Source organism: Theropithecus gelada, chromosome 14, assembly GCF_003255815.1.
Source record: "Theropithecus gelada isolate Dixy chromosome 14, Tgel_1.0, whole genome shotgun sequence".
NCBI lineage: Eukaryota > Metazoa > Chordata > Mammalia > Primates > Cercopithecidae > Theropithecus > Theropithecus gelada.
In genome coordinates, this window is record NC_037682.1 from 81,394,523 (window position 1) to 81,407,663 (window position 13,141).

Consider the following 13,141-nt stretch of genomic DNA (forward strand, 5'->3'; position numbering starts at 1 on the left):
TGACCCAGCCATCCCATTACTGGGGATATACCCAAAGGATTATAAATCATGCTGCTATAAAGACACATGCACACATATGTTCATTGCGGCACTATTCACAATAGCAAAGACTTGGAATCAACCCAAATGTCCATCAGTGACAGAGTGGATTAAAAAAATGTGGCACATATACACCATGGAATACTATGCAGCCATAAAAAAGGATGAGTTTGTGTCCTTTGTAGGGACATGGATGCAGCTGGAAACCATCATTCTTAGCAAACTATCACAAGAACAGAAAACCAAACACCGCATGTTCTCACTCATAGGTGGGAACTGAACAATGAGATCACTTGGACTCGGGAAGGGGAATATCACACACCGGGGCCTATCATGGGGAGCGGGGAGGGGGGCGGGATTGCATTGGGAGTTATACCTGATGTAAATGATGAGTTGATGGGTGCTGATGAGTTGATGGGTGCAGCACACCAACATGGCATAAGTATACATATGTAACAAACCTGCACGTTATGCACATGTACCCTAGAACTTAAAGTATAATAATAATAAAAAATAAATTAAAAAAAAAAAAAGAAATGGTACCTTACTACTGCAAGAATGGCCGTAATTAAAAAGTCTAAAAACAATAGATGTTGGTGTGGATGTGGTGAAAAGGAAACACTTTTACACTGCTGATGGGAATGTAAATTAGCATAATGACTATGGACAATACATGGAGATTCCTTAAAGAACTAAAAACAAAACTACCATTCAATCTAGCAATCCCACTACTAGGTATCTACCCAAAGGAAAATAAGTCATTACATGAAAAATACACATGCACATGCATGTTTATAGCAGCACAATTCACAACAATAAAGATATGGAACCAACCTAAGGGCCCATCGACTAACAAATAGATAAAGAAAATGTGGTATATATACAGCATGGAATACTACTCAGCCATGAAAAGGAACAAAATAATGTCTTTGGCAGCAACTTGGAGGGAGCTGGAGGCCACTATTATAAGTGAAGTAACTCAGGAATGGAAAACTAAGTATCCTGTGTTCTCACTTATAAGTGAGAGCTAAACTAACCTTTGCAGACTCAAAGACATAAGAAAGATATAATCAACTTCGAGAACTCCGGAGAGGGAGTGTTGGAAGTGGGGTGAGGGATTAAAAAACTACATATTGAATACAGTCTACACTTCTTGGGTGATGGGTGCACTAAAATCTCAAAAATCACCACTAAAGAATTTATTATCCATGTTACCAAAAACTACCTCTACCTCAGAAACTATTGAAACAAAACAAAACAAAACACAATATTTGTTCCAGGAATGAAAAGAAATCTTATTAAAGTCACTGAAAGGGAGCGGGGCCACATGTCTTTGTTTCACTGGGACTATTCTGGTTTATGCCTGCTGTCCTAGCATCCTGCTTTATTTCATATTCACATGAGATTTTATTTTTAATTAAATATTAATAAGAAAATAAGCTAGGGGTCATGTAGTTGATACAGAGAAGTATCCCCAAAGTGCCTCTTCAGTGAAGAACTCGTTGCCCAGCTGTGGAGAGTGCAGTTCAATCTCCAGCTGTCAGTTCCATCAGGGTTGGCCTCAGATGCAAAGCAAGTACTTCAAACAGAGCAGCTCACATCCAGTGAATGAACAAGGCAAGGATATTTCAGCCCTACACAGGCAACTCTGATGGGCAATATTTGCTCTACATCTTCCCACCAATTTGGCTGGGCTTTGTTGAACCTGCCTTGTTTCAAATTCTTCCTTCACCTAAACCCTCTTTGTTTTCTTTCTTTGTTCTCTTTCCTGTCATGGGTATTGATCCCTAATAAGCATTTTACGTTATACACACACACACACACACACACACACACGCACACACACACACACAGCTTCCAGCTAATCCAATCTGCAACAGAAGTGCTTCATAGATCTCCACTTTGTACTGAGAACTTCTACCAAGTTCTCAACTACAATGGGATGTGATGCATGTGCATGTGTTTAAGTAGAATAAAGATTAGCAATAAGTCATTTCTCTTTTTCCAGAACTTTCCAGATGTTATATAAATAACACCTCTGTGGTATGTAAAGGTGGTCACTGTCAATCCATTTTGACTACTCTTTTAGCCATGCTGTCCAGCGTCTTGATCATGCCCATCTTGACTCTATCAGTTAAGTATTGCCTGATGGCTCCTAATCATATATAATAGCTTTTTATTTTATCTATATCTTGTTTGAATTTTTAATTTTTAGATTTGTTCGAGTTGTAATTTTTAGTACTTATCTAAAAGAAATCTACCAATCATCTATCTATACATGTGTGTGTATATATATATAAATATTTAAAGAGTAGATGTAGATGTAGATGTGTGTGTGTGTGTGTGTGTGTGTGTGTGTGTGTGTGTGTAAAGAGTAGATGTGGGGCATGGATATGCACATAACCACACATGAACATATCTTTAAGAGTAGTTGTCATTCATACTCCCCATATTGTAGATCTTGGAGTATTATCCCCTTCTCCACCTCCCAAGGAAAAGACCACACCAATACAGACACACAATACACACAAACACACACACATGCTGCTTGAAATAGACAGTACAAATGATTTTTCTCACAGCATTTAGGAATTACTATTTAAATATATAAACACAAAATGTGAACATCTAAAATAAGTAATTTCTCAGTAACATTTCTGAGCATGCACTGTAAGTCAGGCACCAAGTGAGGTTCTTAGTGGGCTAAAGGTCTAGCAGAGAAGAGGTCTAAATAATGTGCTTCTTTCCCTTTTAAAATAATTTTGTAATTACATCCTAAATTTTTTATCAAAAGATACAAACACCACAAGTAAATAAGTGCTAAAGGTATGATCTGAGAGTTTGGAACAGAACGGTCTACTTAGCCTGGATATGCTGGTAATAAAAAGCAAAACAGTGGAGAGGTTTTATAAAAAATAAACAAACCAACAAAGGAAGCCCTTCTGAGCCATCATACTAAATAAGCTGAATAATTTTGCTCTGTTACATATATATCAATAATCTATAATGACAGAAAATTTAGAATTGAAAGTAAAATCAATATTTTGTATAATCAGAACTTCATCAGTTAAATAACATTTTATTCACTTTTTCACTCATCTAACAAATTTTATTGAGTACCTATTATGTGTCACAGACTATGAATAAAACAAATTATTATCACCGAGGCAGCTCTATTTATTAAACACACACACAAAAATGCCAAGACAACAAAAGAACTTCAATGCCATTATAGCTACTTGAAAAGAATTTAGAATGTAATTACAAAATTATTTAAAAAGGGAAAGAAGCACATTATTTCTAGGGATTTAAAGAAATTAATGGTTTGTCAAAATTTGGTGTTTTAGTTTCCTTAGAAATATGCATATTAATCTTAGAAAAACAAATTACTTCTAAAAAGAAGAATTAAAGAGGAGACTTCGAGTACATCCATACCAACTAGAAAGATATGGAGCATACATCTCCCTACTGAAAAGTTTGTTTAAATCAAGGAAATGTTCTTTATTACCATGGTAACTCAATAATAATACTTGGTAATACATAGTAATACACGGTAACTCAACAGTAACAATATTTATAATAGTAACAACAGTTGCTATTTAAACTATTGGTTTCAAATCAACATGAGAGGCACTCAGATTAGTACTACTTTACATAAACCAGGAAATCAAGTTGCAACTTATTAAAGATATAGGCAAGCCAGGTGTGGTGGCTCATGACTACATTCCCAATATATGAAAGCTTGAGGCCAGGGATTTGAGACCAGCCTGAGCAACACAGCAAGACCCTGGCTCTTCAAGAAAGTTTAAAAAATTAGCCAGGTGTGGTGGTGTACACCTGTAGTCCTCGCTACTTGGGAAGCTGAGGAAAGAGAATTGCTCAAGCCAAGGATTTTGAGGCTTCAGTGAGCTATGATTATGCTACTGCACACCACCCTAGGTGACACAGTCAGACCCTGTCTCTGTCTTTCTTTCTCTCTCTCTATGTATATATATGCTTACATATATATATACACACACACATATATACACACACATATTTGCCTATATATATTACATATGTAGGCAAATCTTATGTCATAAGGTTCTAGGATTCAAATGAAAATGATTTATAATTCTAGAAGAAAATAAAATGATTTATAATTCTAGAAGAAAAAACCCTATCAGTTGCATGCTCTGGTTATATAAAACTATCTTTTTTTTGCAAATATTAAGGCCATGTCAAGGTAATACAAAAAACATACTTTTACACTGTCTTACATAAGGGGAAAAAATCCCTAAACCCATACATGTAAGTTTCAGAAGATGAGATGTATGTACAACCAGAGCTAATGAATGAATAAGAACACCAATAGGAAAACAAAAGAAGCAACATAAAAATCCTCTACTTGACATGTATTCTCCAAAGTATTCCTGTAATATTTTCTGAACTATACCAAAATTTATCTACTATCATTCACACGTTATGTGGAATTGAATTATCTGTATCTTATAATTTATTTATTTCAAAATAATTATACCATTTTACAGCAATAATGAACTGAGAAATTAGGAAACAACTCCCTCAGTTTGGTATGTTGTAGACAAGGAAACTAAAAACCAACCAGCTGACTGATAGTCTCAAGGTCACATGGCTAGAAAGAGGCAAAGATACTTAAACAAAAGACAAAAACAAAACAAAAACACTCACAGTCCAGGGTTCTTTCCACTGCCATCATACTGCCTTATCTCTCCTGAGAATATACTGTACTCCCTTTTCTCCCCTCCCTCCTTTTACTTTCTTCTTGCCTAAGGATTACAGGATAAGAGAAAGCTTAGCAGGGTCATATGCCATCTGCATGCCTCAACACCTGGTACTTTTAAATACTGTAAGGTCTGAAGGTAGACAATGCAGTATTAAACAAAGGAAAATTATTTAATGTATCCTTTTATTTTCAGGGGAGCAGAGTGATAAAAGTCTATTTCTGTGATACTCATTATTTTGCTTCTTATTTGTTAAACACACTGTTTAAAAAAAATCAAAAGCAGTTTTTGAAAGAACTACAGACAGACTTCTTGGCCTCTAAATACATCAATGAATCAATGCCTAGAACTGGATTTCTTATAAAATAGAAATTCTCTTTTATTGCCACAGAGGCTAAACTATAACAAAAAAAATGAAAAAGGGTGGGAAAAAAGAACGCTTTCAAAGAAAATGAAGGCAAATAACAGAGACATTTTTGGATAAACACATTATTGCTACTAAGCTTTCTACAATCCACCTTTTAAGAAAACTGTTATATTTTCATTTGTCGTATCAACTGTGTTTTTTTAAAATAGTGTTGGCTTTCATCAGAAGAAACACCTCAAACTGATCAAGACACAGCTCGATACTAATTCAGTTCCTAGTTTCTGCACAAACTGAATACCTCTTAGGTGTATATGCAAGAAAAAACAGGCCATTTTATCCAAGACCAAGAACCTCCCTGCCCCCCCCCAAAAAAAAAAACAAACAGGATATTTTCTTTTATGTTTTATGAAGTTCAAATCTAAAGACCCGAGCAAATAAAATCAATGCCATGCAATATACGGGCCTTTAAAGCCCATAGAATACAGCCATGTAGTTGAGTGTTCTCTGTTCTTAAATAGAGGATGTCTTGGCCAAAGACCAAGACTATGAATCAGGGAAAAACAACAAACAAATACATAAAATGATTAGCAAGTGTATCAAGAAAATGAATACTTAAAAATATTCCTGATAATAACTATAACGGCACAAAATCCTTGTCATTTTGCTTCCTTTGAAATTACTTAGTCCATTAACACTAGACTCATTTGGTAAACTGACATATGCCTTCTTAGCCATTCAGTACATTATGTCATGTTTTTTGACATTGATTAACAAATTATGTTATCAAGAAAATCCCTCATAATTCTTATTTTCTTGCACGTTACATAGTAAAATAAAGTAGAAAATACTGGATAACAGAAACTCTAAACAACGTTTATGAACAGAACAATTCTAATAAAAATACAGCAATCCATAAAAACAAACCACTTCACTATAATAACTCTACTTCCAGGTCCAGCAATTGAATAATTTATTTTCAAAACTAAAAAGTAACATTTTGGCCAGGCACAGTAGATCACTCCTGTAGTCACAGCAGTTTCGGAGGCTGAGGTGGGCTGATCGCTTGAGCCAAGGAGTTCCAGATTAGCCTGGGCAACATGGCAAAACCCTTCCTCTGCAAAAAAATATAAAAATTAGCCAGGCATGGCGGTCTGAGCCTGTGGTCCCACTTATTCAGAAGGCTGACATGTGAGGATCCATAGATCCTTCCATAGATCCTGGAAGGTCAAGGCTGCAGTGAGCCATGACTACATCAACTCCAGTCTGGGAGACAGAGCAAGACCTGTCTCCAAAAACCGGGAAAAAAAAAAAAAAAAAAGTAACATTGTGAAAATTGAATAGAAAACAAAAATTTGGTATTTACTTCTATGTTTGGGTTTGTAAAATGGCTAGAATGAATAAAATTTAATGACTAGTGAATTCTTTATTTACTAAGCAATTTTTATATTTCTGTGGCATTTTAAGTGAGCTGTCCCCTACTAAAAACATGACAGCATATATTTAATGTTCATAAAATGAGAAACCAAGGGAAAAACAATTTATCCTCTTTCCTGAGAACAGATAGGCATTTAAATTGTAGTACACATGTAATGTTCTTCTCATTTTCCTGATAAAAAAATTTGTTGATTTCTGAGGCTGTAGAATTTATGCCCAGTTCACGTTCATTGAATGATTTATTATATTGTGATAGTAAATAAGCCATGTTAAGTTTCATCATTATCTTAAATGATTTCCACACAGACTCACATGAGGCCAGAACTACAGTATTTCATTATAAAAAGTATATATACTTTAAGATATAATAGGTTTATCCTCATCCTGACACAGATCCATCTAGATATATACATAGTAGTTGCATCTGTATTTGCCATTTATCTCCCACTGCTAATCACAAGTCAGATCATTATAAAATCAATCATTCTTATAGTTCTGGGGAAATGTAGAAACAGGAAGAATTTAGAAATAGGCTCATTTGCTATGTACCTCTTTTTGTACACTAACTCTCTCCACTTACTGGTCTCCAATGCACTCAGTAATTCACAGCAATATGTACCATCTCCAAACCTTTCCTTTGCATCTTCCTAATGACATGATTTTTATGAAGCTAACAGTATATTGTTCAGTCCTATTTATTTATTTATTTATTGGCTTCTTGCAGCAACCCTAGATCACTCCTCTCCCAAAACTCAAAAGATAAAGTCTTCCATTTGCTTGACATTAAAAAATCTTTAATGTGATGTATTTGCCTCCAGCCTAGTCCTCTTCCTTTCTATTTGATATAACACAGGCAGGGTGACCCATATAAAGGGCAAATTTGATTTCAGTTACTGTTTAAAACTCCTCAATATTTCACCAGCATCTTTCGGGAAAAGACCAAGTTTCATAGCAAGATCTACAAGCTCTTCCTTGGCCTAATATTCGGATGCCACCCCAGCCAGGCCACCCAATAGCATGGCATTTTCCTGACATTCCAAGGTATTTCACCCTTCTGAGCCAGTCAAACTATTTTTTGTTCCTGGAATAATCCCCCACTCTAGGCAAGTTCTATATATCTCTGACACTCAGTTTGGCCCAGAAAGCCTCCCAAGTTTTCCTCCCAGAAACTTGGACATCTTCTATTTGCCCCTGGAACTATATCCCACATCTCTCCAGCAATATAAAACTTCCTCTCTCCATTTTATTCTCATCATTTAAATATGTGTATTAATATATTATAATATAATTAGTATATTGTTATAATTATTATAAAATAATCATATACCTTTAATTTATATCATCCTTGTCCTTATTTCCTCCTTTCAGCTGCTGACTTATTTCTTTATTTTGCTTTACATACAAACTTCTTAGAATTTGTCCATTGGTATTCTGGCAAATGTTTAATAGCCAGGTCTAATAATAGATAAATATATAAGGCCTACTTTATGGTTGTCTTTGTTAGAGAGCTGCTATAACAAAATACCACAAATTAGGTAATTTATAAACAACAGAAATGTATTTATCACAGTTCTAAAGGCTGGGAAGTACAAGATCAAGCCACCAGCAGCTTTGAGGCCTGGTAAATGCTGCTCTCTGCTTCTAAGATAGTGCCTTATTGCTGTGTCCTTACATAACAGAATAGCAAAAGAACAAAAGTGAAGGAACTCACATGGTAGAAGAGCAGAGGAGAGTGAATCAAATCCCTCAAGCCCTTTCAGAAGGCACTAATCTCATACATGAGGGCTTTATTCTCATGACTTAATCATATCCTAAAAGTCCCACCTCTTAATATTATCACATTGGTGATTAAATTTCAACATATGAATTATAGGGGACATATTCACACCATGGGAATGATGTTGGTCAATTTCTGCGGAATAACTACGTCACTGTGAGTGATGGGAAGCTATCAGACATGACCTCACTGACCATAAAGGTGGGAAGACAAGCACCTCTCAAGCCCTAGGAGCTAACCCAAGCACACTGCCAGATTGATCTATATTTATCAGCTCCACATCCTCTCTTACTTTTATTATCTCTTAAACTTTTTAAAGATATATTTTTATAGATATAAAATACTCTCTTACTTTTATTATCTCTTAAACTTTTTAAAGACATATATTTTTAAAATATCTCATTTATGGAGCTATTTTAAACCTGTTCTTTAGTCCCTGTACACTGCAAATGCAACCCCCCTATATATTTCTCCTCTTGATTTGGGGTTCTGTTCAGAGAGCTTTTCTAAACTTGTGTAACAGTGCAGATCCAGGCAGAAACATGACTGCATAATTTAAGTGGAAGAAGTTCATTAGAGGGAACTAATGACTCAAGTGAGGGAAGAAGTGAGAAGCCAAAATAAGAATAGTGAAAAAATTCAGAGAGTAGAAGAAAACTACTATCATCCACAGGGGCTGGTAGGACATAGGGTACTACTCTAGTAGTACTATATCCTATACTATACTATAGTAGTACCCTATAGGTAGTAGTGAGGCTACTACAATCTATAAACCATGGCCAAATGGCAGGAGATAGAATCACACCAAAACATCTCCACAAAAATGATGAACTCCCCATGGACCAAAACACAATCTCTATAAGAGCGGAGACTTAGTCACTTTTGTTCAATGCTGTATCTCCAGTGACTAATAAACAGTCTGGAACATAGTAGCTGTTTAATATACATTTGATTATTAGCCAAAGTTAATAGTTTAAATATTATCTTCCACAAATGACTAATCATTGTAATTCACTAGTCATGGCAACAGTAACAACAAAAAGAGTACTTCCAGGCACTCCTTTGGGTATGTAGCAGTTGATGATGAATATTATAACCTTAAAGTTTACATTGTATGAATATGAATTATGTAAAATCTGTGAGATTCCATGTGTCCAAATAAGATTTATTTATTTATTTATTTATTTATTTATTGGCTTTTTGCAGCAACCAAAAGCCATTCACAGTGATATCTAGTGTAAGGCAATTGATGTAATTGGCCTAAAATATGTTGTCAAAATAAAGTAATAACAATATAATTTAGTGTGGTCATAATTTGACTTACAAGGAGTTTCCAAAAATAAAAAAAAATACTTTAAACACATAACACATGTTCTGTTTTAATCTTTTCATGAGAAATCTGAATAAAGCCTGAAACATGGCTGGCTTCTACAGTGATATAGAAACAAATAAGAGAGTTATCAACTCTTTTGTGGCCCAGTCCTTAACTAAACCTATATTTAAGATTACCTTCACTGTGAGTAGTCAATATATTATGTGACTGAGGCAAATCCATAATAATATATGACCTTGTCTTCTCATTTTTAATCCTCAAAGATAACCATATCTTCTCACTGTAGAAAGCTTTTCCAGAAGACAATACGGGAATTTATACTCAAGATTCATAGAAACGTCATGTGATACATGCTACAAGTCCTTTATTGAATATTTACTCACAATTATTGCTAATTCATTAACTGCTGAAGGGATCAATGGCAGAAAGTTTACATTAATTACATGTGGATGTTATGTATTTAATTCTGTTGTAGCACAACACAAACATCTGTGGAATAAGTGGCTATTTAGACCACCAAAATAAGCAAGGGTACAGCATTATCTCAGACATTAATCAATACTAATCATATGTAATGAAGAAAGTAACAAAACATTTCTGTACACTTAAAATGATAATCAAGTCAATAATTTCTGACCATATGTTTGAAACTGGAAAGAATGGCTGCTTCTAGAAGAGTAATGGGGTATTAATTCAATTAAAAGAGAAATCTACTTGGGTTATCCACCCCATCTACTCTACTACAATCATTTCAATAAAAAATGCTGAATCATGTCTAAAATGTTTTAAAGGTCTTCTAAACTTAACAGGTCTTCCACATATTTAGAAGATGCAACTAGAGGTCTGGTGAAAATGAAAATCTAGACAAGAAATATGAGACTTTGGTGCTTCTTGGTCTTGTTCTGCATAGTTGCTTCCCTTGCTCTTCCGGCAATCTATAGTTAGGTATAGTTTATTAGTCTTGGAGAGATCATTTATGGAGCTATTTTAAACCTGTTCTTTAGTCTCTGTATGCTGCCAATGTAGAACATATTTCAGCAACTAAAAAGTCATATTAAATATCTCTCAGTCAGTTTTAAAAAATAAACCTTTGATATTCAATCTCTTAGGTATCTGTTTGGTATTTCCTATACCTACTGCTCTTAATACCAAGTTTTAATCAATTCTTTTAGAATAAAAACCAATGATTCTTGATTTCAAAGGTAATGCTCCTACTTTTCCTTCAATAATTGTAATCTCATTGTAAGGCAGCTAAATCTCTTTGAATTAAAGTGTCCGACAGTGACATGATTATTTAGGTGTTCTCTGCATGACTGCTTATGTTTTTTTCCAAGTCAACAAATATTTCAAGTCAACAACAAAGAAGGTCTATTAATTGAAAAGCATCTGACTGGAACTGAACTCTCTGAATAGAATGATCTTGTTTCTTTCGGTGGCATAGTACATTAAAAAAAAGAGGATAAAATTAACACTATTAAGTGTTCCTAATAGAGATGATTAAAATAGTGAGACATCATTTATTTTAATGAGCTACTGGTAATAGAAAATAACTTTGTGGAAAAAACTCGGTAACAATAGTTAATAATAAACCATCAGGAGTTTCTGCTTAATCTTATGAATTAAACTATGTTTTCATTGTATGTTTTCTTTCAGATATAGAATTCTATCAATTTCCCATTCATGACTGAACTTAATTCCTACTATATTGGGATTCTCATCAGAAAAGAACTTTCCTTATTCTTTATCTCCAGAACAGTGGGGAAAAAAAAACCACTGTGATTATATCAACCGATATTGAGCATATTGCAATTATTCATATGTTCATACTCCACCAGTGTTTATCTATCACAGGATGACCATGATCTCTTTTCAATGCTACCATCTGAAAATTATCCATGTAAGCCTGGTTTTTCATTACTTTGAATGAGTCATTACTGCTCAAAGATCTTTTTAATTCGTTTAGATGTTTGCCCATTAAATCCTATGTTGCAGATTTCCTTCCTTTTTTTTTTTTTTTTTTTTTTTTTTAAGTCTCCAATTCTAAACTGGCTACCCTTTCTAAAGACATTACATTTTATACATACCTCTATTATTTTTTAACTATATGAAATAACCTCCTTATATCAACTACTGTTCTCCTCATTTCAAAACATGTCTTTCTTATTATCTTATCCTTCCCTGGTTTTTACAGAAATTAGGTTCTTCCTTCTAATGCTAACTTCTTAACTTGTGTTCACAAAGTCATTACTTCGAGTTTCCATCCCCACCTCTCCACGGCCTCCTTCCCCTCTGCCTTTAAGTACCTTCAAGTCTTCCCTTGATTTTAGTCTGTCCAACTAGCAACCTAATTAATACCATTTTCATCATAGTTCTTCAAATGCTTCAAAAATTCCCTAAAGTCCCTTGGTTGGTTACTCTAATATTTTGCTGAGGCATTCATAATCTTCACCAAGCTGGCCCTAAATGGCTTTTCTATACTACTACCCAGAATAAAATCTTTGCTTTTGTTTGATTGACTTTGTTTTTGCTTCATTTTGTTTGACTGACTTTGCTTTTGTTTAATTGATTAAAGGCTGATTGGATTCACCCTTTCCAAAGAGAGTTTAATCATTGCCTTTCCTGATTTTTGACAACACTGTGACTTTCACTTAAATTACCTATATCTTTCTTCATTCACCTGACTTCTAAGCTTCATTTCAAATTCTGTCTTTTCTGTGAAGCTTCTCTTACAGCCCTAGACCACACTTAATCTACATTTTTCTGGTTCCCTACAGATTTTACATACCAACTCCTTGTTTAGCACCTAAGTATAAGAATATTTAAATTTAGTTTTGCATTCATGTTTATATCTGCATTCTTCCCTGCAACAACAACATAACCAACCAACAAGCCAACAGTTACTGAGTACTCACTTGTCAATTATTCTGGTGGGTCAAGGAAATATTAATATAAGAGTGAATAATGTTTCTTTTATTTACTCAGAGCTCTTACTACAATGCATCTCTCAGGTAATAAAAAGTATTTACTGAAGACAAGTAAAGTATCACCAATAGGCCTGCTGTTAAAATTATCTATTCCAAAGATATTGCTATATATACAGGAACACCACAAAAAATGTCATGCAAGAACTGGAAGATTTGGCCGGGCGCGGTGGCTCAAGCCTGTAATCCCAGCACTTTGGGAGGCCGAGACGGGCGGATCACGAGGTCAGGAGATCAAGACCATCCTGGCTAACATGGTGAAACCCCGTCTCTACTAAAAAATACAAAAAACTAGCCGGGCGCGGTGGCGGGCGCCTGTAGTCCCAGCTACTCGGAAGGCTGAGGCAGGAGAATGGCGTGAACCCGGGAGGCGGAGCTTGCAGTGAGCAGAGATCCGGCCACTGCACTCCAGCCTGGGCGGCAGAGCAAGACTCCGTCTCAAAAAAAAAAAAAAAAAAAAAAAAAAAA

At 34.9% G+C, this 13,141-nt stretch overlaps 1 protein-coding gene across 4 annotated transcripts in view; it reads right to left on the reverse strand.

The window, feature by feature from the left end:
• NOX4 (NADPH oxidase 4) overlaps positions 1 to 13,141 on the reverse strand; it is a 185,749-nt gene that overhangs the window by 54,791 nt on the left and 117,817 nt on the right. The window lies entirely within an intron of this gene.